Source organism: Lineus longissimus, chromosome 6, assembly GCF_910592395.1.
Source record: "Lineus longissimus chromosome 6, tnLinLong1.2, whole genome shotgun sequence".
Taxonomy (NCBI): Eukaryota; Metazoa; Nemertea; class Pilidiophora; order Heteronemertea; family Lineidae; genus Lineus; species Lineus longissimus.
Genome location: NC_088313.1, coordinates 7698512 through 7722654, shown reverse-complemented (window position 1 = coordinate 7722654; position 24143 = coordinate 7698512). Strand labels below are relative to the sequence as shown.

The window sequence follows — 24143 nt, the reverse complement described above, 5'->3', positions numbered from 1 at the left end:
GGTAGGTGTTTGAATCTTAAAATTATAAATTTCACGTTATTTTTACTGCCCTTATTCGCCTTAAATGTATGAATGAATGAACTAGGGCCTTTCAGCTCAGGTGTACATTTGCTGCATGCATCAATATCATGATGACCCCTCCAACATAGGGTTTCATCACTACACTGCAGGTAGGGTCCATTATATATTTTTCATTTTATATTCCCACACCAATTTCTTGATTTCATTCTTACCAGTCCCATTATCAGGCGGCCCCACTGTTTCTTATATTTTTCATTTTATATTCCCACACCAATTTCTCGATTTTATTCAAATCCGATCATCAATTAAAGGTCTACAGCTTCATACCGAGCGAAGCGCATGTTCAAATGCTTTATTTTTCATGCATGCATCGGCCAATCTGAAGGACCCATTTTAACTTTATTAGGTCGTGCGTCACATACTGCTCTATAGAAAAAGGTGGAGTTGTTACATTCAACTTTTTTTATCGTCATTCATTTCTGATTTTCTTGTGAAGTAGAAAAGCTATCCAGGAAAGTGAGGTGTCATTTGTTTGCTTATCTTGTTGCCTTTCAAATGAGATTAATTTCAAATGCCCCAGAATAAAGACAAAGGTGTAGGGTGGTTAGAAAGAAAAAAAGCCAGGGGTGGAGCAGGCGGCGGTGGAGGTGCAATGAGTGTTAATGTACAACACACACTATTTTTCATTGTTTCTACAGGAGTCTTTTCAATTTAGTTCACTAATCTGATACCAGGTAGCCCTGTAGGGAAGCCACACAGCAAAGGAAGCCATTATTGTCAAGGTCAAATGTGTTTGTTGATGTGAAAATAGGATTTTCCCACTGCATTTTATCAATATCTGGACAAATTCACAGGTAAATGAAAATGAAAAGTAACTGGTCAAGTACAATGAAGCCATCAGTTTGAAAATTTCAAACCATGAGAAGCTCAGTCAACACACAGAATCTTTGAATGGCGAATGCAATGCACACCATGCATGCCATTGAGGTCAAACTTGAATTGTTGCAGTTGCCAGTGATAAAGTTTTGCTTCACGTGTGTTATTGCTAAGACAGAAAAGGTAATTGAATTATTCCCATATAAGTTGGTTGTTTTAACCCTTTGAAGCCCTGCTTTGTCTAACAAAACAGCAGCCAGCCAAAATAGATCAGTAACTCATTTCACTTTAATGACCAGGTCAAGCTTCACCATGATGTCATCGGATTCGAAGGGGAAGAAGCTTAGCTGCAGCATTTGTTCAAAGTCATTTTCGCGGAAGTCGGCCCTGGACAGACATGAGAAGTTGCATGCTGACCAAGCTGGTGAGACTACAGATGGTGCAAGACATTTGTGTGAAGTTTGTGGAAAACAATTTAATCGGAGAGACAATTTGCAGAGACATCAGAATACACACAAGGAAACTCCAGTGTACGCATGTAAAGTTTGCAACAAACATTTCAGCAGATATGACAGTTGTGAAAGACATTCGAAGTCACAGAGAGGCAGTAAAACTCCACCCTCTGCTACATCCCAAAATGATAGACCTAAACTTTGCAACTTATGTGGCAAATTGTTCATTCGAGCAGATACCTTCCAGAAACATTTGGCAACACACAATCAAGGTTCCGTATTCAGTTGCACATACTGTGAACTGCAGTTCCTGAGACAGGACAGTTTTCAGAGGCATATGAAATTGCACAGAGCCAGAAAGCACGCGTGTCAAAAATGTGGTAAACTGTTTTTGCGAAAGGATAACTTGTTTGATCATCTTAAAGTCTGTGGTGATCCATTTCAAGGTGGGAGACTACCCGTGCCTGCCGTTCTAACTCGAAAAGCCAAAGAAAGGCTCTGTATTTGTGAAATTTGTGACGCACGGTTTAGACAAAAACAGAATTTAAAACGACACATGGAGATGCACAGGGACGACAGTCAGAAATATAGCTGTGGTGATTGTGGTAAATCTTGGAGCAGAAAGGGTAAACTCAGAAAACATTCATGCAAGGGTGAGGGAGTTGCCGCAGAAGTTCAAACGTCGATGAGTGTGTCAGACAGAGTGGCCAAAAGCAGAACTGTGAAAAAAATTCAGCGTGTGTTGCCTGAGACTCCTGTAAGGGAAGCCTCACTCCTAGAGACAATGCTTAATTCTCCTCGTGGTAAAACAAGGAACATCCTGGAGGTTAAGGGGTTGGTTCAGTCAGCAGAAAAGCAGAGTGAGGGGATCCTTGCAAATGCAATTGCACAGGATGCTTGGATAGGAGTTAATAGTTTCCCAGTAGGATGTGACTGTCTTCGGCTCACATCCGGCTGGTGCGGACTTGGTCCGCGGGGGTCGAATGGCGCGCTGAAGAAGAAGGACGGAGATCGAATTTTGTAGCAAAGAATTCCTGAATAAAGCGGAAGAACTGTTATGTTTTATATCGTCTAAGAGTCTAATAACCAAGTGGTAGCAGAGCGTAGTTATCAATATAGTATAGAGACTTTAAAGCATAAGGTTCCGAAAAAATGAGTAAAGATCGAGCCGACCTCCCGCGCCCTGGCCGCTCGCAGGACGCGCCATCAGAACAAGACATGCAAGTTGCACGTGTTGATGTACACGATGCACGTGGCGATGTACACGATGTACGTAGCGAAGGCACGCATACAGAAAACGGTGAACAGGATGAGTATAACCTCAATGGATTGCATGCTGATGATGATGATGAGCGTGAGAAATGTTCTGAGAAAGAGGTGAGAGAATGGAAAGCACAGAAAGCTGTAGATAAAGCAGGTTTTACAAAGACAAGAAGAAAACTGGCGTCGTTGCTGGACGATGTGTTGGAAGAGTAAGGCCTAGACACCGATAGGGATACATCCTTGAGTGAAGATGCCCGTAATCAAATAGAAGCAGCTGCCAAGAAGGTTGATGATGCTCAAGAGAGGGCGATGAGAACCATGTCGAAGCTGACCTACGCGTATTTAGACAATGGAAAACTTGAAGATTTCGACAAAATCTCTGATGAGATGGAGAAGATTGCGCAAGAGTATGACGACATAAGCAAGAAACTCGAGGAGTTTTATGTATCAACGAAGAAAAAGCGTGTTGAGGAAACGCCAGTAGTAACCAGCAGTCCAAGAAGGCCGCCCCCTAGTGTTACCACTGCCAGTGTTACCAGTGACACTATCACCAGTCGTGGTACTACCACTACTAGCAGCAGTAGTACCAGCCCAAGCTCAAGACCAGTTGCTGCAGCGGTCACGACCAGCAGTTCCCGTAGAGTCTCATCCGGAAGTTTCAGTTCTCAGGCCGTTGAGTTTGATCCTACAAGGCATTTAACCCGCGTTACTATCCCCAAGTTTAGTGGTGATAAGAGAAACTACTCAGCATGGAAGGCTGCCTTCACTAGTTGCGTCGATGAAACCACTATCACTGCAGAGTACAAGCTGTTGAGACTTAGAGAATGCCTTACTGGTGAAGCTCTGAAAGTTGTTGATGGGTTGGGGTATTCAGCGTCTGCATATGAAGTTGCTAAGGATCGCCTGGAGAGAAAATACAGAGGCCAGAGGAGGCAGCTTATCCTGAGACTGGATGAGTTAGAGAAGTTCAAGCAAGTCCGTGATGGGAATGCAAAGGATTTAGAGAAATTGGCAGAACTATTAGATGTCATCACAGTTAATTTGAAGGATGCGCACCAGGAATCTGAATTGGGCAGTGGCAGTTTGTTTCTGTCAATACAGCGGAAACTGAGTGAGCTTCTCCTTGCACGCTACCACAGATGGGCCTATGATAAAGCAAAAGAGAAAACTGTGATGTCCCTTCGAGAATTTGTAAATGAAGAAACAGAGTTTCAAGTCAACGCTATGGAAGCCATCAATGGTGTGAGGGATTTTCCCAAGAAAGACCCAAGAAAAGATAGGAGCTTTGTCACGTCACAAAGTAGCACAGACCGTCAATCACAGTCACACTCCGGAGCCATGGGAAAATACACCAGATCATGCAATGTATGCGGTTCAGAGCATGGAGCATGGGAATGTGACAGCTTCAAGGCGATGTCAGTGGACCTGCAGTGGAAAACAGCCAAAGAAAAGAAACTTTGCTACAGATGTCTTAGCGGTAATGGTCACAGAGCAGAAAAGTGCCCAAGGACACGTCAATGCAAGATAGATGGCTGCAAACAGACACACCACCGGTTGCTGCATGGAAAAGCGAAGAGAGCTGAGAGTCGTCGACCCATGGAAGGGAGTGGTAACTACCAAGACTCAGATGAGAGCACAATGGCAACAGTGACACTGGCTGCAAAGAACTCGAGTGAAATCGCGCTGAGAACCGTTCCAGTCATAATAAAGCATGGTGGAAAAAGAATAAAGACTAACGCCTTGCTAGATGATGCGAGTACATCGACCTACATAGATGCAAACTTAGCTGCAGAACTCGGAGTGCAAGGGAAAATTGAACAAACCACAGTTAACGTCCTAAATGGAAAGCTGAAGACATTCACCACCATGCCAGTTGAAGTGGGAATAGAAAGTTTGAATCGACGAGTAGATATGAAGATTTGGGCAAAGACAGTGGATAAAGTCACGGGTGATTTAAAAGCAACAGATTGGTCTTTGAAGCAGGATCAATATAGCCATTTGAAAGATATCCAGTTTCCAAAGATTGGTAAGAGAACCTCAGTGGATCTCCTGATAGGTGCAGATTACAGTGAGCTACATCAAAGCATTCGAGACGTCATTGGTCGACCTGGTGAACCAACAGCGAGAGAGACAAGACTGGGATGGACGTGTATCGGTCCGGTAGGGACTCCCTCGGGCCAAAAGAGGGAGGCAACCAACATGGCTTACAGCTTCTTCACCAAGGAGTCGCCATTGCTGCATGAAATCAATGATAACCTGAGAGCATTTTGGGAGATAGAGAGCATCAGCAAAGTGAATGAAGGACAAACCCCCTTGAATGAGAGTGATCGGAAAGTGCTGCAGAATGCCAGATCGTCAGTCAAGATAGTAGAGGACAGATATCAAGTGGCCGTTCCATGGAAGGGAAACCACCACCCAGCAATGCCAGATAGCCGGGAGATGGCTGAGAAACGGCTGATATCAACAGAGACCAAACTGCAGAAAAATCCAGAGCTTGGAAAAAGTTACTCCCGAGTCATTCAGCAATACCAAGAAAAGGGTTACATTAAGAAGATCAAGGATGATGAGAGAAATAGTCATCAGTGGTACCTACCACACTTCCCTGTGGTCCGTCCTGACAAGAGCACAACAAAAACAAGGATAGTTTTCGATGCCTCGGCGAAAGTTGACGGAGTCAGTTTGAATGACAATATAAATACAGGACCGAAGATCCAAAACAAGCTGTTCGAGGTATTACTGCGCTTTAGGAGGTACCCAGTTGCTATTGTTTGCGACATAGCGGAGATGTACCTGCAGATATCCTTAGAAGAAGAAGATAAAAGGTATCACCGATTTCTGTGGCGGGACCTAGAAGACAGGACAAGAGATCCAGAGACGTTTGAGTTCCAGCGACTTGTTTTTGGAATCAACAGCTCACCGTTTTTGGCACAGCTGGTTTCTCAAGAGCATGCAAGAGCCCACCAGACACAGTGCCCTAGAGCAGCAGAGGCAATTTTGAAGTCAACTTACATGGACGACACTCTTGACTCAGTGAACGATGATGAACAGGGAAAAAAGCTGTACAGAGAGTTATCAGCATTGTGGAAAGGAGCTGGGATGCATGCCAGAAAATGGTTGTCCAACTCACCCGAAGTTTTAGCCATCATACCAGATGAAGAAAGAGCTTCAGAGATTAATTTGGAGGAGGGATATTAGCCATCAGTAAAGGCCCTTGGAGTGATGTGGAAGGCGGAAGAAGACGCGTTCTGTTATCGGCTGACACCCCCTGCTGCTGATCTCAAGCTTACGAAGAGGAGCCTACTGCGAAGAATAGCAACCATTTTTGATCCCCTTGGGTTGATGTCGCCATATGTTATACAAGGAAAAATCATCATGCAGGATGTATGGATGTGTGGCGTGGAATGGGATGAAGAATTGCCAGAGGAGATTGAAAAGAAAGCTTGGGATTGGATAGTTGAAATCACAGGGTTGGCCCAAGCCAGGATCCCTAGATGCCTACAACTTGCTGAGGAGATGACAAGTTTCCAACTTCACACCTTTGGTGATGCCTCAAAAGATGCATATGGGACTGTGGTGTATGCAAGAAGCACCTATGCCAGTGGAATGGTAGCCACAAGGATTGTAGCGTCCAAGACCAAGGTTGCACCGTTAACCTCAGTGAGCATCCCGAGACTAGAGATGATGGCGGCGGTCCTAGGACTTCAACTCAGTCTGAGCATTGTAGCAGCATTGGCCACCAATGTCAAGGAGGTGGTGTTTTGGAGTGATAGTCAAAACGTTCTCTGGTGGATAAAGCGACCTAGCAGAAAACTGAAACCTTTCGTTGCCAACCGAGTAGGCCTGATACAGCAACATACAGACCCTCAACAGTGGAGATATGTGCCAACCAAAGAAAACCCAGCAGACCTGCCTTCAAGAGTCGTAAGAGCAAAAGACCTAGCAGAGTCCAGCCTATGGTGGGACGGCCCAGAGTTTTTACAGAGGGATTCTTCAGAGTGGCCAGAGAGAGTTGTTGGACAGGGAGATGAAGTCCAGGATGAAATGAACAAGAGGCCCAAGGGCCTGGCGCTCAGCTGAAATGGATAGGTGAAGGCAAGGGCCAAGTGTGTGTCGGTACCGTTATTATGAGGCAACGTGAAGCTATAACGTCTAGCACGCAGAAGTGCTGGTGCGAAGACCTTCTTGCTATATCAGTGCATGCTGAAGTACTGAGTTGACGTCACCCTGCTATATGACGTTGCCGTTGCAGTAGTGGGGTGTGTGATGACGTCAAGGAGTTGTGTGGTGACGTCAAAGAGTGGAGTCCTTGTCTTCATGCAGCGTAGGTGGAACTAATAACATGCACATGGACACAAGGTACATAATCATTACAGTGTATTTTGTGAGGTGGGGCCTGGTGCTTTACAATGGTCAAATGAACCGACTGTTGTCTGGACATTGATGAAGTGGTTGCAGCCAAATGTTTGGGACGGTCTTTTTTGTATGTGAAGAAAAGAAGATAAAGAGTTGGTTAACAAAATGAACTTTATTGGTGTGACAGATATTTGATGCCTTTCGGCAGATATTTGAAGCGCCTTGCGGCAGATATTTGTTGCCTTGCGGCAGATATTTGATAACGCTCTCCGGGAATGGAAAGCAGTAAAACGAGTAAGCACACCTTACTCTGAATGTGGGAACAGCAAGTGCTTTCCTGGACTTGAAATGTGCCAACGACTCCTCTTGCAATAAGCAACAACAGTAAATCTGTAAAAAAAGGGAAGAGAAATTAACACAGACTGAATAAAAAAGGGTGACATAGACGGGGAAATGTACACCACCGGATACAGTCTGTGCTTGACCAGGCATCGGTCAGATGATATCCTGAACAAGGCATCTATGGAAGCAAATCCAGAAAGAGACTTAACCTTTGAAGGGCACACTTATTACTCAGTGAAAAGTCAGTCCTGTGGGCTGTTTTCCAATTCAAAATAAAAGTGTAACCTCTTTAAATTAGTCTCACAGACTGAACCATAGTGAGCCGAGAGCTGGGCTTAAAGATGAGCGAGTGGTGTACTACATTTTGAAAATTGTCTATCGTCTACGACATGTGACAGAACAGGATCTAGTGGCCTTAATGATGAGGTACTATCAAATAAGGTGTCCATCAATTGAATCATGAGGGCCTGTTGAGTTATCCTCTTAGGCTATCGTTTTTGTCTTTTTTTACAGCCAACAGTACAACCATGCACAGCGCAGTGTACAGACAGTACAGGATTGCAAACCTGTACAGACAGTACAGGATTGCAAACCAAAAACATGAGCATTGCTGCCTAACGAAACTGCAGTGGAATTCATACTACGATGTCATAATGTGACTTTCAAAATAATTTTTTTCACGGCCAATGACCAGACAGGGAGAAAACAAACGTAAATGGCGAGATTTGTTGCAAAATTGCCAACCACAACAACTCAGGGACCGTAGCCAAAATAGCCGACGGCGAATTCTCCGGTCGCTCGCGCAGTTCATAAACAAGCATCAATTTTACCAACTTTGGGTGCAAGCTTGGTCATCAAAGTTACAGAACTGTTAGAAATACATCTAAACAATAAATATAGAGTTAAAAGTGCATAAAAATCCCGTTTCAACCTCCGGGCGCTACCTTTTTTTCTCCGCCAGACTTCGGGCCCTACCGGTCGTTATTTAGTGCGACCGCCACCAGAGTGTTTATCAAGATCTTTCGCCGTTTTAATTGCGCGTTTTAGGCAGATTAATCAATTATTACATGCATGCATTATATATCACCGAAATGATAACTGCGTAGGCTATTTGAAATTAAGTTCAGATATTATTTTCGATCTTTGAACTGAAATAAGGCTAGTGATTCTTGACACCCGGTCGACAAATCAGGACTTGCAAAATTCACGTGAGATCGCTTGCATCATCGGCAAGTTTGAAAGCCGAATTTCTCAAATTCCACAAATATTTATCACATACTATATGTATCACCACAAAGGTAACTCTCTAGACTATTTGAAACCAAGTTCAGATACTTATTTTCACAAAAATTCGAAGCTATGCAAGCGATTTTTCAGTGGTAGAGATCGACGGAAACAAATTTCTCGCTCTAAAATGACATGAGACGAGCACCAACTTTCGCTAATTTGTGCACAAAATTTCCGCAATATTATAAAAAACTATCGATAAATCTGAATTATATAGACTCTTTGCAGTACCTTCACAAATTTCAGGTACATGGTCATGTTGATTAAAAGAGTATCAACCGATTGAACATGAGAAAGTTCACTCACCTTCATTGAAGCAGCGACTACCGCCATTTTTAAATGGTGGCATCTCTTCTATCGATCGGCCAATCAGCAGCACTGCTTGCAAAAAAGTTGAGCCACCGCCAAATTTGAAATCGCCAAAATTCAGTCAATGTGCCTGCAGCGCCAACTGGCGGTGAAAACTATATTAATTCCATTAAAAGTAAAAAAGTAAAAAATATTTAAAAATATTCAGCCATATTTGAAATCAATATTTGCTCTGTGGACCGAGGTAAAAAGGGAAAGAAATCTAAACGCGAAATGACCTCATTCTCTTAATATAGGTCGGATCGCGCTGATTTTTCGTTTTTTGAGTTCCCCTTGGGCAACTCCTAATTTAGCACCGTCAACGAAGTGGCTAGGCCTTCCCGGTCAGAAATGTCCAATTTTGTCCACAGATGGGTCCCTAGATGGATGGATGGATGGATGGATTGCAGGACGGACACCATTTGAACAGCTATTCTACTAGCTCCGCTGACTTTGTCAGCTGAGCTAAAAATGAGAGCAGTTACCTCAGCTTGGAAGAAAAGAACAGTCTAAAACAAGTGATGAACCTTGCAGATACAAGACTAGACCCTTCCCGATTCTCCAGCTGGCAGAGATTGACACGTGTTCATGCATGGGTGCAGCGGTTTATCGGAAATTGTCAGGCAGCCCCCACTGAGAGGAAACAAGGAGAACTAGAAGTTGAGGAAGTAAAAGCGACTGAGTTACTCTTGATTAGACAGTGCCAAAAAGAAGCCTTTGCAGAGGAGTATAGCGCGTTATGCCATGGAAGGGAGCTGCCCAAGTCCAGTCAAATAGCTGGCCTGACGCCAAAATTAGATGCCGACTTCTTACTTCGTAGCAACAGTCGTCTAGCTTATGCTGATAATCTGTCCTATGAAGCCAAGTTCCCGATAATACTACCGAGAAAACTCCACGTGACCCAGTTACTGGTGAGATTCTACCATGAAAGAGAGAATCATGTAGCTGGGACAAACAAGATCTTGTCAGAGATGTCAGCCAAGTATTGGATTATTAGAGGTCGAGAGGAGATCCGGGATTGGGAGGCTAAGTGCGCAGCCTGTGAACGTAAGAAGGCAAGAGTAACATCACAATTGATGGCCCCCCTGCCAAGAACAAGAGTGAGTCCACCAATGAGAGCCTTCTCAGTTTCTTCAGTCGACTATGCTGGACCGTTTCTTACTAAGCAAGGACGAGGGAGAGTACAAACTAAGAGATACCTGTGCCTATTTACTTGCCATGCCTCGAGGGCGGTACACTTGGAGATGGCATATGCTTTAGATACCAACTCGTTCCTGAATGCCTTCAACAGATTGACTCACCGTAGAGGCGTCCCAGTAGAAGTTACTTCAGATAATGGCACGAACTTCGTTGGGGCTAACCGAGAATTGATGGAATTGGTCACCCAGCTGGACCAAGTGAGAGTAACTAGAGATGGAGCAGCGCGAGGAATAAAATGGAGGTTTAATCCGCCACATGGACCTCACTTTGGTGGAATTCATGAAAGTCTGGTGAAGAGTGCAAAGAAGGCGATATATGCTGTACTTCAGAAAGCAGACATCACAGATGAAGAGCTGAGCACTGCATTCACTGGAGCTGAAGCCCTGCTCAATTCCAGGCCGTTGTCTTACCAGTCAGCAAATTCCAAGGATACTCCCCCTATAACACCTAACCACTTTCTATTTGGTCAGTGCGGCGGACAGTTTGCCCCAGAAGAGATAGATAGCTCAGATTTCAACCCAAGACGACGATGGAGGAGAGTTCAGGAGCTACTGAAGGAATTTTGGTCCCGGTGGTTAAAGGAGTGGCTCCCTCTGTTGCGTCAGCGCCACAAGTGGAGAGATGTCAAGAAGGATTTAGAAGTAGGAGACGTTGTACTGGTGGCAGATCCTGGATCAGTGAGAGGAGATTGGCCAATGGGACGAGTAACAGAAGTGTTTACCGGCAGAGATGGTCATCGTCGAGTGGTCAAAGTCCAGGTTGGCGAGAAGACTATGATAAGGCCAATCGTCAGGTTGTGCCCCCTGCAGTGCTGACATGTTTGCTTGCTTTCATTTTATTTGTGCGTGGTGCCCAGGCCACGCTTGCTGTTGTTTATTGGTGCGTGGTGCCCAGGCCACGCTTGCTGTCGCTTATTGGTGCATGGTGCCCAGTCCATGCTTGCTGTCGTTATTGGTGCGTGGTGCCCAAGCCATGCTGGTCGCAGATCGTTCGTGGTGCATGGTGCCCAAGCCATGCTGGTCGCAGATCGTTCGTGCATAGTGCCCAAGCCATGTTAACCATCATCGAGAAGTGCCTTGCTCGAGGACAGTGACATTTAATAGACTTATCATTATGGATATCCTTTTTGTGAAATGGACACTTGGATACGTGTAGAGACCTTTTTGAAATAGTGCTTATCAGTCACTATCCGGACAATGGTGAACTTAATGAAACAACAGAAATTCTGAATGCTAACAATCAGTTTGTTTAGACTTAATCAAAATGGGTTGATAATTAAAATTGGGAGCAAAATTGCTTGGGGTTACTTGTTTTTCATTAAACCATATCAACCAACACGTTACAGTTTTTTGTGGATGACAGTATTCAGAGTTTCAACCGTTTCATTCTTTGTGCATAATTGTGGAAGTTGAGAATTCTGTGTTCCATAACAGATGGACAGACGGACAAAAATTGGCATTTTCAAAGAGTATAGATGGAATAGTGATTCACTATTGGATATATTCTATAGACAGTTGATCTGCATTAGTCAAGCTGAACCTACTGTAAAGTCAGTCAGGATACGTTACCGGAAATTATTATGGACTGTCATTTTATGAATATTCCGGGTTCAGCTGGTATTTGTTAACAAAACTTCATTTCACTTTAAACTCGGCATAAGCCTTTTAAGCATAGTTTTTGAACAACTGTGAGTCCAGTACTCAATAGGTTAAATTTGGGGTTCTATCAGTTGGGACATTGATTATCAATAGTATACACATGTACATAAGTTTAATAGATTTGATTACCGTTAAGGTTTTAACGGGGAAGGGAGGATGGATAGGAGTTAATAGTTTCCCAGTAGGATGTGACTGTCTTCGGCTCACATCCGGCTGGTACGGACTTGGTCCGCGGGGGTCGAATGGCGCGCTGAAGAAGAAGGACGGAGATCGAATTTTGTAGCAAAGAATTCCTGAATAAAGCGGAAGAACTGTTATGTTTTATATCGTCTAAGAGTCTAATAACCAATGCTATTTCAGTTATGTCTTCTATCAAAACAGAGGTGGAGCTGCAGATTTCTGACAATTTTAACAGTTTGAAATGTTCACTGCTACATCAATTTAATTTCATAACTCTTTAGCCATTATTGGCAAATATTTCCAAATTAACATTGCTGAAAAGTCAAGGTTGGTGTTTCTTGAACCATATTTTGTGAAAAACTGTCATTGTTATTTCAGTACCATCACCGATGATGAGCAAACTCTACGTCTCAATTATACGTCCTGTACACAAGAGCACAGGCAAGTCTCGGGTGCCGTTGGTCCCCCAAGCAGATTACAACGAATTATGCAAAAACGTGCTCCTCCTTCAGCGTTGCCAAATCCATGTCCACCTGTGCCCGAATCAGAGAATGAAAAACAAAAAAAAGGAAAGAAGGAAGAAGATAAGAATGAATTAGTGAGCATGCAAAAGGAGCCATTGATCCTTGAGAAGGAAAGGGCTAACTTGGAGATTGAAAAACTGAAATTAGAAAAAAATAAATTAAATTTAGAAATTGATGTTTTGAAGATAAAAAAGAATAAGTTAGAAAAACAGCCAGCTGAAATTTATTCATTTTCACACAGAAATGATGGTCAATCATTTGGAAATTACGCATACACCTCTCTGTAGAAGTGCATGTACATCTAGGCCCCTAAAGGATGTTCTGTTTGATGGTCTCTTGAAATAAATTTATCATTATAATCTCTCCTTTTTTCTTCGCTTTTACTCACCTTAGAAGTGTTGGTTGACTATTTGGTTCCTCGCAGCTGCTCCGTTAAGTCGACCAAAGGCAACAACATTTTCTACATCGTCATCATCGTCGTCAGGCTGTGGCTGTAGCTCGATTGGCTGTTCGTCAAAATCAGGGAGACCTCTGTCGATGGGAATATTATGCAACATTGCGCATGCAGAAATGATGCCGCAAGCTTTTGACGGTGTATAGCGGAGTTGTCCATGGAGGCAATGGAAACGCCTTTTCCACTGGCCTATTCCCCTTTCTACCAAGCATCGAGTTCTTTTGTGGGAACGGTTGTATCGTCGCTGCTGCGGGGTGTTTGGGTTTAGGAAGGGTGTCATCAGCGATGGTCTTACTGGATACCCGCTGTCGCCTAGAAGGACTTCATTACCCTGCCAGACTTCCATCACTTCGGCTAGCCCACTTTCTCTCAAAATGATCGAATCATGGGTGCTTCCAGGCCATCTCGCTACAACGTATATGAATCGATAATGAGCATCCATGACCACCTGTACGTTGATAGAATAATAGTTTTTCCTGTTGACGTATCTCCATTCGTGATGAGTAGGGCCAATGATCCAAACATGCGTACCATCAATCAACCCTATAATGCCAGGGAAGTTCGCTATTTCATAAAATGCTGCAGAAATACGAGGGATGTCTTGAAGCGCAGGGAATTTAATGTTAATTTAATGTTGTGTAGCAAATGAATCAGTGCATCCGTCACTTGCGTTATAATGCGGCTCATGCTGGGTTGGGAAATGTGTACCGTATCCCCGGTGACTTCCTGGAATGAACCCGAGGCATAAAATCTTAATGTTGCAAGCACCTTCAGGTCGGCTGGCAAAGCATGGTTTCGGTCTGTTTGTGGCTCGATATAATTCCTGACAGCATCGACCAAGTCAAGAATCGTTTGCCTATCCAATCTGTAGCGTTGATATAATTGCAAGTCGTTGTAGATCTCAAGTGGGTGGACTCTGTCTCGAAAAATTCTCTCACGACGCATAGCAGCACGCCTCGCATCCAAATCCATTTGCACTGCCAACATTAACGCAGCCATCTCTCACGGTGGTTTGCCGCAAAATGAACGTTGTGTTTTGTGACTTCTCCAAACAACTTAAAGTTAAGACAGACCCAGAGGTGTCTCAAATATAAGGGTATGTTTGAGCAAGTCACTAAGGTTAAGTATCATATAGAATTTCACTTAAGTATGTTGCTTAGATTAAGATGGCGTTTAAGTGCCTTACTTTGACTTAAGTACGTTTATGAATATGGACCCAGGACTACACCAGTACTACGACCCTGATGGAATGCAGCCGAAGGATCGTGAAGCTTTCCTGGGCTGGTATGAAGACCATAAAGACGGCCATTTCGATCTTCAGGAGAAGCTTCTTTCCTACTGCATATCCGATGTGGAAGTGCTAAGAAGGGCTTGCGGTAAATTTAGGAATTTATTTCTCACAGTTACAGGCAATGGTAAGCCGGAGGCCGGGATCGACCTTTTCAAAACTTGTCTGACGATTGCCTCCGCCTGCAACCTGGTGTACAGGTCGAAATTCCTGCAAGAGGAAGCAATCGCCATAATCTCACCACAAGGATATGCGCCGAAGGATAAGTGCTCAGTTAAGGCCATTAAATGGCTGAAATGGGTAAGTCACTCATGCGGTGTTGCTATCCAGCATGCACGGAACGGCGGTGAGAAAGCCATTGGTCGGTTCAAAGTTGACGGCTTTGCCGGTAACACGGTGTTCGAATTTTATAGATGTCTATTCCACGGGTGTGAACGGTGTTTTCGGTTCCGGCAGATGTGTTCCCCTTTTGTGGATATGACGATGCACGAGTTGAAGATGCGTAACGTCGTGCGCGAGGAGGAGTTGGCAAAACGCGATTTCCAGCTGGAAACAATTTTGGAGTGTGATTACGAGCCCCAGCTAAAAAAAAATCCTGAAATGGCCTAGTACATTTCAAAGTTGGATATTGTCGACCCGCAGGAGCCACGCGACGCCTTTTACAGAGGTCAGACAAATGCGGGGCGTCTCTATTATGAGGCAGGTATTGGTGAAAGTGTTAAGTATGTGGACGTGTGCTCACTTTATCCGTGGGTAAACAAATACTGTAAGTATCCCACTGGTCATCCCGAAATACTCACGGATAATTTGAGTACAGATGTGTCAAAATATCAAGGTTTGATAAAGTGCATTGTGTTACCACCGCGTAACTTATTGTATCGTGAGGCCACTGGCCCTTTAAGTTTGAAGCACACCAGTTGGTGGTGCCATCTATATGTACAACATCTGAGGTGGGTGTTTCGAGTTCACGAGAGTAAAGTTGTGTGTGTTTATAACCGGCGTTATTAGTTATTCACCAAGCATTACGTTACCGTATAAGATAAACCAGGAATACGGTACACTTATTTTACCCTGTCTTACCCTACAGGAGCAATGGTAAATTACTGTTCCCTCTGTGTAGTACCTGCGCTGACACCCTTCAGCAGGCCGAGTGCAACCACTCGGCTGAGGAGCGTGTGCCCTTCACGATTCGTGGGTGTCAGTGGAGTTGCACAAGGCTATTGAAATGGTTTATGTGGCGGTGGCTGTGCACGAAGTCTGACACTACAAAATAACCTCCACAGCCCTTTTTAAGGAGTACATCAATACGTTTTGCAGCTGAAGCAGCAGGCCTCTGTCTGGCCCTGCGGCTGCGACTCTGAGGAGGCCCGCAAGGAATATTTGCGAGATTATGAGGAGCATGAAGGGATCGCCCTTGATCCCAAGGCCATTGAACACAACCTAGGGATGCGGTCATTAGCGAAGACAATGCTCAACGGATTCTTGGGAAAACTTGGCCAGCGCTCTAACCTTGGGCAGACAATCTACGTGAAAGACCCAGATGTACTCATAAATTTGCTTCTGGACCCCGCATCCCAAATAAGCGACGTGTACTTTGTGAATGATGAAATGGTCAGGGTTCAGTAAACCACCGTGGATGCCTTCGTTGAGCCGCTGAAAACTGCCAACATAGCTATAGCCTGCTACACCACTGCGCATGCGCGGCTGAAATTGTTAAGCATCCTAGAGCCGCTAGGTGAGGGTACTCTATTATGATACGGATAGCTGCATATATATTCACCGAGAGGATCAGTGGAACCCTGAATGTGGTCGTTATCTAGGCGATCTCACCGATGAATTGGATGGGGATAGCATTAATATATTTGTTTCTGGGGGCCCCAACAACTATCCATATAAAACGGTTCAAGGTAAGTTATCCTGCAAGGTGAAAGGGTTTACAGTAATTTACACTGAGCCATGCCGCGTCTCAAAAAGTCAATTTCTGCAGCATGGCTGACATGGTCAAAACAGCATCGACAGAGAGGGTGGGGATCACATACCCCAATAAAATTATTAGGAACAAAGATGGCACAATATGTCCAGTCTTTTGAAAGCTTTAGAGAGTTTGCTTGTGTCAAAATGAGGACTACAAAATCGACAAAATTGATGTAGACTATCGATGTAGACTATTGTAGTTACATTGTAAATCATCGCTGTATAGATACCATGCATTAATGTACACAAACTCAGTGTCAGCAGATAGACCGCAAAATAGCATACATTGTATACATCGTAAGCATGTGTACCTGCTTTTTAGGTACCGTGGTACCGGTTGAAATAGAGGTTTGTTCTATGTCTTGCCTCTATGTACTCCTCTGTGTATTGCCATAGCACTTTCACACTGCCACTGGCACTGGAGCCCAGATTTCCTCGATTGAAATACGGACAAGACTGCTTTATTGATGTTTTCCCATGCATTGCTGTCTTTACCTACATACACAACTTCCACCTGTAGACGAGTGTGCTGGAATAATTTTGTTGGTGAGAATAATGCCCTAGTTCAAAAGTCTCACCCTACAGCGACTAATAACCGAGATATTGCACTTTTTTATGTTTTTTAGTTTTGGCCTCCTGGTGGCGGAGTCGAGAATCAAATCAGACCGAAATTTAGTGTCCGCGGTTATATGACGTAGGGAGTCATGTGTACCAAATTTCAGATTCATAGCTTTAGCGGTTAAAAAACGTGCTGTAATAGTGTTACACTCAAACGGCCAATTTACGCAGATCTCAGTGACCTTGAAAATAAAGTCAAATCAAAAACCCGTATTATATGAGATGTATCCTTGCTTCCATAAAAAATTTATTGAAAGCGAGTCACTCATAAGAGAGATATCACACATTTCTGGACCCTGGTTGCCAAGTCAAGAATCAGATCAGACCGAAACTCATTGTCAGAGGTCATCTCACCCAGGGGGTCATTTGCACTAAGTTTAAATGTCATAGCTTTGGCAGTTAAGAAACATGCCACTGTTTTTGAAATAGGATACAGTGACGACGGACACTGCGGTGTTGTAGAGCCAAAAAGGTGCTAAAATTTGGCAGTTATATTTTCTAGGACAACCTGTAATTTAGTGACATGGTGCATGCATAAAATGGTAAACTACTTACCATTGTGGGCAAAACATGGGTTATTGGAACACACTGTCAAATTGATGCACCATCATATGGCACTCACATCATCTGCACGGTTACTATGAGAAATTTAAAATGTCTCAATCTTTTTCTACTTAGGTAACCTTGGTATCAGCCAGCCCATCTGACGCAGGTAGTCCATTATTTCCGGTATGCTGATCAGCGGTAGATAGTTTCCAATATGTTTCTGTTTCCACTGACGCCCTTTTTTGGCATCCTTGCTCCCTCACTTGGTGTAGGTACAACGATAATGCTCCACCCAAATATACCTGGAAAGAGAAGCTTAAGTTTTGGGTTTTTGGGACTTGATGAAATTATTGAAGACGTTTTTATCAGAACTCACAATTTAACCCTGGCATATTGGAACAAGAGGCCCAAGGGCCTGGCGCTCAGCTGGATGACCTAATAACATAGGACTGAGGGTGTAAAGTAGTAAATATCGGCTTTATACTACTGTTTGAAGGTCAAGAGAACACGTTATACCACTAAAATTTCCAATGCAGAGCTGCCAGCTGGATGAAATATGATTGAACTAATCAGCCATGGTATGTAAATATTACAAGAGGCAACGGAATATATCCCTAGTTCAGTATGTTGTATCGGTAGCTTTACAGAAAAGAAGTGTCAGAGAGGATGAGACTTCTCTATGGACAGCTGTGGTATGTCCAGGCTGGGTTGTACAGCACAAGGATACAAAATGCTGTCTGTAATTGAGAGGTATCCTGATTTAACAGAGGTCAAAATGAATAGAAATGACCAGTTTGGGACTAACACCACTGTCTCTTTTTTAATAAGGTAAAGATTACAGGAGTCAACAAAATTAATTTTATTGAGAGAAATTGACCTGTCCTGCAGGTGGTTGGAATTTACAATACAAAGGGTCATGACATTGTGCTCTACTGCGTATCCCTAGTGAGTCGATCTATCCTTGGCGCAGACAGGTTCAAATTGGCTACATCTTGAATAGATTGAATTGCGATGAAAATCTAATGCAATAAAGGAGCAATATCGAAGAGACAAATTAATCAAACCAATTGTCCACAGACTCGGACCCTGAAATGGCGTGATGTATGCGTGCATATAAAAGTATATCAATTGGTCCGATAGAGATGATGAGGCAATGTCAATATGCCTTGTTCCTTAGTCAGCAATATGCCCCTTTTTATACGAAGAAGAAGGAGAACCCAGATAGGCCTTCAAATGTCGGCTTCCAAATGGCTCGAACCAACTGTACTATCACTACTATAAATTTAAAATGCGTGCTCCTCCTACATGTAGCAATGTCTCGGCCAAAAAGGCACTTAGTCGACAGGCAAGCTAGAAGTTCAGCACCGTGAGCAGCTCCTTGGTAAGGCCATGTCAGGTTCCGCACGCCTCTTCAGATACATCAAGTATTGAAAGCTGTGGTGAGCACATAAAAAAGACCATGGTCACCTTAATTTGAAAATCCCTTCATAATCAAGGGCTACCTCTGACTAAAACAGCACCCATAAACAATTGACCACCAATTTGACCCCAGCTCCTAACTGTGGGAAAACCCAAGTCCAGCAACCAAAAGTACCAAAAATACATTTTTTTTACATTTGAACTGCACACATGCGTTTGTTTACAATTTCATTTCCCGCGAAATCTCGAAAATCAGGTGACCTGCAATCGTGGATTGAAAATAACATTAACCTGGGTTCAGCAGGTCAGCAGGTATACCGGCTGTTCCAATCATCCCCCTACAGCCAGCTGTTCAAAAGGTAATGTTATTCACCCCACAGGGAGTGCAGGTAATTGATTAAGCCCCTGCATAACTTAACACTATAACAGCAATGGCTTGGCTTCTGTGGTAAGGAGAATTGACAGTTTTTTACGGGAGTAACATAATTGTGTTGCTTAAAACGTCTACTTTTTACTCATGTAAGAATCGTAGTACTAATAATAACTTAAACTTATTTTCCGGTTATGATAACACAACACGCATCTTTATGTTCATGATCTTTCTCAAACTAACTGAATGACCTAATCGCCTTGGACGCACAACCACATATCAATCCGCCCCGACGATCAACAACAAAGTTTTCGTGCTTTTAGCTGTCAACAACAATGGCTATAATATACTCCTGCAGAATAGTAGAATTAATAGAACTAATTTACGAAGTTTCCAATTGTTTGAACACAAATCAGAACATCACCCATCAGCTGGACTCAGATCTGCATAAATTACGATAAATAATGAGGTCGTTGCTTCAATTTCGCAAAGAAAGTGGACTCCATTCGAAGGTTGTTTTGACCAAATTCCGTTGAACTCATCGTTATGAGGGCATTTGAACACATTCTCGTTGATCTTTTCTATAAACGTGTGAAGTTTCGTACCAAAATACATTACCGTAAAGGCTTCAATAAGAAAATTTGTCACTTACAAATCATCGCTCCGGTAGAAATAAAAAGGTCGCCGCCATTTTCTTGATGATAGTTCGCCAGGTAACCTCAGCGCAAAATTTAAAGCGGGGTCATCCGGGGTCAAACAACAGTTTTGCTCACTACCGCCAACTGGTGATATAAATCGACACTAATCTATTTTATATCAAAACTTCTGTATCATGAAGACCTTTTCAACTTTATTTCAAGCTTTTATCTGCTGGAATAGAGCATCAAAAAATTGTTTTTTCATTTACGCATTTTGCCCCCTGGGGAGCTGAATTTGAGTCGAATCGCCCAAATTTTTTTTCCGTAAGCAACATTTTCTGCGGTGTTTATAAGCAAGACTAGATTTGAAGTGCCTCGGTTGTATGATTACAAAATGCCCAACTTTGTCTACAGATGGCTGGATGGAAGGATGGAAGGACGGACACCAATTGAATAGCTATTTGACTAGCTCCGCTGACTTTGTCAGCTGAGCTAAAAACATTTAGAAGAACATGATTAGTTGCATGATCAACAGGCAGCTAGCTCTAGCACTTGACTGATACCCAATTCCCATGGGTGGAGCACGGCAAGTTAGACAAAGAGACTGGCCTAAGGTCTTGCCTAGGGTTTGAACCAGGGACCTCTTGGCTGCTTGGCATGACACCAAGCCACTTGATTGCAGAAAATAGCATGACCTCGGTTTTTGAAAGTTCTACCGTAGAATAGAACAGAAAAGAATTGTGTGCACTAATTTCGCGTTAAGGTCTTGCACACGAAAATATTCTGCCACCAATATCTATAAAAGGACACCCTCTCCACCACTAGTTTTGGACCCAAATTGGTTGCTGACATTCAAATTGACCTCTCTAATCTGTACACCTCAAGGACAGCACTTGTCAGTGCCGAGGGACTCCTAATAGAGAGGTTCTACTGCACATGTACAGACTCAAAACAAACCATATCATGAAGGACAATAACCTTGTCAACCAATGCAATTTCCTTCAAATGATGACCTACTTGGGGTGTTTTTTCGCCTTCAAAAGGATTTTTCTCTGACAGAGATATTGCACCGGGATCATTGCTAAATGGACCAGCCAGTTGTTCTAGGTGATTCTAAATTGAGCAATTCATTAGAACCTCTCTTAGCGGACAGCTCTCTTATAAGGACAACCTGTCTATCAAAGACACTAGTTTTGGTCTTAAATTGGTTATTTCCATTCAATTTGACCTCTCTAATCAGTACACCTCTCTATTAAGGACAGCACTTGTCAGTCCCGAGGGTGTCCTTAATAAAGAGGTTCTACTGTACATTGTAATTCTGTATAAATAAATTTACTACGGGCACAGGGTGCATAATACACATAAACTAATGACCATTGCCATCAAGGTGTTAGTTGAAGATTCACATGAACATATTATTTGCATCAGACAAAGTACTCCATTCAACTAAGTTTAGGAGGAAGACCAAGGAAACACTTTTCGGTACGACAAAAAAACTACTTTTTTATTTAATTTTGAAGCCAGAGCATAATTTTTTTTAAAAGGGCGACAGGGTGTGCGCTCTGTTATTCTGCTTGAGCTGAAACACTATATGGAAAGACAACTTCCAACTGTAGACGAGTGTGCTGGAATAATTTTCTTGGTGAGAATAAATGCCCTAGAGTAGTAGTACAAAAGTCTCACCCTACGGCGGAGATTAATAACGGAGATATTGCACTTTTTTACCTTTTTAGTTTTGGCTTCCTGGTGGCCAAGTCGAGAATCAAATCAGACCGAAATTTGGTGTGACGTAGGGAGTCATGTGTACCAAAATTCAGGTTCATAGCTTTATCGGTTAAGAAACGTGCTATAGTTACACTGAGTGCGTTCGATTACTTGTCTAGGACATGTCCGACCTCGATCTGGGGCTCCCAAGACATGAGTCACTAAACGAACGCATGTGAGGTTTCTGTAGGGCAAAGTGTCATGGCGTAGCCGGGCGCTTCATGGTCGCCGTCTATGGTCTTCTTTTGTAACTAAACGTCTGTCCTGGTCTCCTGCATTGTCCTGGTTGTCCTAAATGGACATGATGGAGGCGAACCGCAAAAGGGCGATGGTGGCCATGTCTATAGCCCTTTTCCGGGGAAATACCCAAATAATACAGAATAGGTTTGTCAGTGAGAGCCTTGAGACACCAGGCCTATCGTTAGAGAGACACCTCCCTGAAGAAAGACGTGCCAAAGTCCCAAGGACTGAGAACTATGCTGAGGTGACGGTCCCACTTCAGTCTCTAGATGATTTCATATGTAAACCGTAAGAAATTCCACTCGGTTGTGCTACAGGGTGTCTGTGACGATGCCCTGGCCTTCACCCACGTCTATACTGGCTGGCCAGGGTGCACACATGATGCCCGTGTTTTCAATAACTCCTCAGTGTTCGAAGAGGCTGCAGCCAAGTTTGAAACGGATGAATTCCTCCTGGGAGACTCGGCGTACCCGATACAACCATGGCTTATGACCCCATATAAGGATTATGGGATATCACAAGGGATCAAAAGAGGTACAACAAGAGACATAACTCTGCTAGGGTCGTCATTGAGAGAGCTTTTGGACAACTCAAAGGACGATTCAGAAGGCTAAGGGACTTTGATTGTTCCGACTTCGAACTGTTGTGCCACTCTATTTTGGCGGCATGTGTCATGCACAACCTTTGTCTGAAGAACAATGACGATACACTAGAAGAACTTCAATTAGATGAAGAGAATGCCGCTATGCCTAGGCCACACCACCACAGGACCAGCGGAATTGAAAAACGTAGGGAACTAGAAATGCTGTTGGCCAGGAGAGACTTAATGTGACTACTGATTGGGATGCATCTCACAAGTGTTTTATGTGAAAAAAGACAGAACTTCTCCAATGCATGAAATGGAAAAACACAATTTCCAAAAGACGCAAACAAGAAGTGGATTCGCCTGACATTTAAAAAGCCTCAAAAGCGATTTTTCGAATTTAACACTCTAAGACTTTTACAAGCTCCCACCATGCCCACAGCAACCCTATAGTCCCTCTTCAAAAAGAGATGCATGCAACAGTTCTGTCTTTTCTGAGATAAGTTCAATTTTGAGATGTTCCCAGTACAAGTTATCCAATGACGGACACGAACACTGTTCTGCAACAAAATCGAAGTAACAAAATATATTGTTGAGAACAATCAACAATTAAAAGTTGTATAAAAATAAACATGTACCAGGAGGTCCCATAGGAAAGAACCTGCTGACAGAGGCATCACCGGAAATCCAATCAATTTTTGGGCCTTTCCTTCCTTACGTCAGGGAGGAATGACACAGTGCCCATCAATGATGCCTGTGAGACGAAGTTATCTATTTACACTCCAGGTTCTTTTCTCTTGGACTTTTCACTTGTTGTAAAAGTACAATATGTAAAAAAATACATCATCGATCCGCTAACAATAATTCAATTGATTGAACTGTCAATTTATAAACTAAATTTTGCTAAAACATCCTTGTTTCAATTGCTACAGCAAACAATACACTCTGGGCGGATCGTATAAATCGATTCCGAAGATGAATTTATCGCCCGTAACCATCAGCTTCTTCGCCATCGACGCCATGTTGCTGCAATGCATTGTGGGACACTTGCCCAAGTAACCCCATCAGCGAGGAGGGTTAGAAGGGCATGTCCTAGATATGTCCAACACCACTTTTCGAACGATGATGGACCAGGTCCGACTACTGACTTCCGGCAAACTACCACACTTGGACATGTCCTAGACAAGTAATCGAACGCACTCACTCAAAGGGACAATTTACGCCATTTGACCTCTGTGACCTTGAAAACTAGGTCAAATCAAACACCTGTACGATATGTGATGTATCCTTGCTAGGAGAACCTACCATAGAATTTTTATTGAAAACGAGTCTCTTATAAGAGAGATATCAACCATCTGGTTTTTCTAATATTGAGGAAAATTTGCAGAAAACCTAAAAATGGCAACTCTTAACCCGACTCCATTTTGCACACCATGACTTCGATGAGTCACAACACCATTTTTTCCAGGAAATTATTCAAAATATCTTGATATCGGCCAAATTGCCAAAGCTTCTCATTTACAAAAATAGGCTGGATGACCCCATTCCTAGTACAGTGGAACCCCGGTTGGCGACCACCCCGGTAACGCGACCACCCCGCTAACGCGACCACGATTCTCCGGTCCCGAATGGTTTCCTCTCTAATTACCATTAAGAGACCCCCCGCTAAGACGACCACCCCGGTACCCCGACTGCGACCACTGGCTTGGCCGGTCCCAAACTGAAAATCAACCCCGCTAACCCGA

The 24143-nt window shown here is 43.4% G+C and overlaps 1 long non-coding RNA gene across 1 annotated transcript in view; it reads right to left on the bottom strand.

Moving 5' to 3' along the window:
* The window catches only part of LOC135489005 (uncharacterized), a 56304-nt gene that overhangs the window by 26999 nt on the left and 5162 nt on the right, over positions 1-24143 (bottom strand). The window contains exon 2 of the long non-coding RNA XR_010447086.1: positions 17394-17686. This is a non-coding gene — a long non-coding RNA (uncharacterized LOC135489005). The remainder of the gene's footprint in view (positions 1-17393; positions 17687-24143) is intronic.